Source organism: Brienomyrus brachyistius, unplaced genomic scaffold (assembly GCF_023856365.1).
Source record: "Brienomyrus brachyistius isolate T26 unplaced genomic scaffold, BBRACH_0.4 scaffold33, whole genome shotgun sequence".
Classification (NCBI taxonomy): domain Eukaryota; kingdom Metazoa; phylum Chordata; class Actinopteri; order Osteoglossiformes; family Mormyridae; genus Brienomyrus; species Brienomyrus brachyistius.
Genome location: NW_026042308.1, coordinates 409,330 through 412,076, shown reverse-complemented (window position 1 = coordinate 412,076; position 2,747 = coordinate 409,330). Strand labels below are relative to the sequence as shown.

The following is a 2,747-nucleotide window of genomic DNA, read 5'->3' as shown; positions in this document are numbered from 1 at the left end:
CTTGACGGATTTAAGGTACCACAGTTTAAATGAACTTCATATTTGTTCATCGGGATGTCTGAATCGGTGCTAATCAGTACTACGATGCCAGTTATGCAATGTAGTTTTGATAAAACTTTTCTGTCATTTAACATAAGAGGAAAAAAATAATTATACTGTAGTCAAATTGGCTGATATAAAATCATTTAAAACTGTGACAAATTTTGCCTTTTTTTACAGTGTATACTTCCAGTCACAAGGTAGCAGATACGGATTTCTGAAATAGCAAAGATAAAGGTCAATGATTAATATCCCTCATCTCTTTTAAAACTATAGGTAAGATGCTGTTTTGATATCCTGTCTAGGGTTGGAGTGTAACAGTATTCACGGGAAAGGGGAATGGGATAAAGGGACAAACAGGGTGAGGGAAAGAAGGGAACACCAGTGGACAAAGGGATATTTTTTGTATTTTCATTTTTTTTCATGTATAATACTGACACTGAACAAATAACCCGGTGCAAAAGACTTTGGGAGTGACCACAGCCAAAATAACAAACAAAATCCCCAACTATCAAGTGCGACCCACAGCTAATCTCACCTAAGTGCAGGGGCGTAGATTTAGGGTGGACGGAGGGGATGTGTCCCCACCAATATCCTCCGACCATTGAAATGTCCCCACCAATAATTTAATCCACTTAAAAAAAAAAAAAAACAATCGTGCTGTCAACATTAACCTAGACACGCAGAAAGGGATAAATCACGTTCTCTCCTTGAGTCCTCCCGCCCCCAAAACACATATGAACATTTTGATTGGCTGTGCATTTCCCTGCTATCATGTGAGAGGCTGTGGCTGCGTTCAGATACAAGCAGCGCCAAATGCAGTGGATTTTTTCCCCGTGCAAGAAGGTGTGTTGGGTGTGGTGACACATGTGAGGATGGCGGCAGCAAAAAAAAAGAAGCTGGACATAAGGAGCTTTTTTTCAAAGAAAAGTGTAAGTCACGTCAAGTTCGCTAGTGAATCCATCAAAGTCACGACAACAGTTAACGTTAATGCTAGTGGTTTTTTTTTTTTTTTTACCGCTTTGACACACATTCATTATAGCAGGGCAGGCTATAGTCTGTGAATACGGACTTAAAACTAACAGCAGATTAAACAGCTAAATGTAAAAGTATAAATATGATCCCTGTCAGTTCTCCTAATCTAATGACGACTATTTGTCAGAAATCAGTTTTGTGAAAGAAATTGATATGCTACATAATAATTGTCACGCCCACAGGGGCGGACCCCACAAGGTACGACGCAGCGTGCCTAATTATCGAACAGTCAAAAGACACAGACCAGCCGCAGGACGCCGCGAAGTATTGAGCCAATGAGTTTGTGCCTTACTGAGCGTTTTCTCGTCTCTCGTTTTCCTGAATCCCTGTACCCATTCCGTCTGCCTTGTGTGCTTACCTTACCTTGTCCTCGCCCTCTTCCCAGACCCGTTCCCGAACCTGACCCGTCTTCTCTCCTGCTGAGCCCGGCAAGTCCTGTTCCCGTTTCCCCGTGTGTTCCAGTCCTGTGCCCCCGTGTAGGAAGGATTCCCCGGCTTCAGACCCACGCCTTTGGACCTCGACTATTCTTTCAGCCTGTTCCCTCTAACCCGTCTCCAGTGCCGTTATTAAAGAGCGCTGTGAAACGCATTTCTGGATTCCTTTCCCCTTTTTGTGGGCAGTGTCACAATAATATTGCCATGGCTAGAATTTTATTGACAGTTCACCAATAGACAATCCACTTTGCACAAATAGTTTTTAAAATGCATTCACTGACTTGGCAAACATTAATGATTTGATTCGAGATTTGCACACTAAGACTCAGAAAAAGTGAAATAAAATGATTGCTGTTTAAATGGCATGTGTTTATCCTGTTTTGTCAGGTGACAGAACCTAAACAACTGTGCTGTGTATCAGACAGTGATGGAGAGAAGGGGTCACAGGTGATGTTGAAGGATGACTTGATATTATTATACCTAGTTATCCTGAGATTTAACATTGTTACCAATAATAGGCTGAGGCATTCTCTGTCAATGCCCATAAGGAATCCCTCAATGTTTTTTTATTAGGGGACAGAAGCAGATCAGCCATGTTGTAGTTCAGGTGAAGAGGCAAGGTCACAGGAGGTGAATCTGAATGTTCTGTTAACGAGAGGCGAAGGCATGTTTTTGGCTCCTTCATATAGGAGCAATAGGCATTGAGGGGGTGGAGTCATAGGTCCCCACCAATGTCCAGAGCAAATCTACGCCCTTGCCTAAGTGCAAAAGAAAAGGAAACCAAAAGACAAACACTCCACCTCACTCCCTGACCAAATAAACAGAGTCCAACACACACTTGCAAAACAAAATAGCAGTCACTCCCTATGCAGCAATACAATCACACATACATAACATACACACAAGTCAAAGCAACAAGGGGGCTAGTGAAGACGTAAACCAAAGAAAACCAAGCGGGGAGACAGCAAGCCAAACTGAGGTCGCGGGGGGGACCGGAGCCTGTCCTTGGAACAACAGGCGTAGGCAGGAACCAACCCTGGGCAGGAGTCAACACTCTGCAGGGCGCAAACACTCACAACTCAGATTTGCCAATTAACCTACCCTGCACACTTTTGGACTGTGGGAGGAAACCGGAGCCCCTGCTGGAAGTCTTTCCCCATTCACCAGATTATATTGCCAGAAGACTGAAAATTAGATAGGAAATACTAGAGTGACATAAAAACAAAAAACAAGTTTGCT

General features: G+C 43.1%; 1 long non-coding RNA gene across 1 annotated transcript; it reads left to right on the top strand.

Annotated features, from left to right (window-relative positions):
* The first annotated feature begins 865 nt into the window (after positions 1–865).
* On the top strand, positions 866–2,313 carry LOC125721515 (uncharacterized). The gene is made up of 3 exons (XR_007385791.1): positions 866–971; positions 1,460–1,955; positions 2,082–2,313. It is a non-coding gene; the product is annotated as an uncharacterized LOC125721515 (long non-coding RNA).
* The last annotated feature ends 434 nt before the right edge of the window (positions 2,314–2,747 follow it).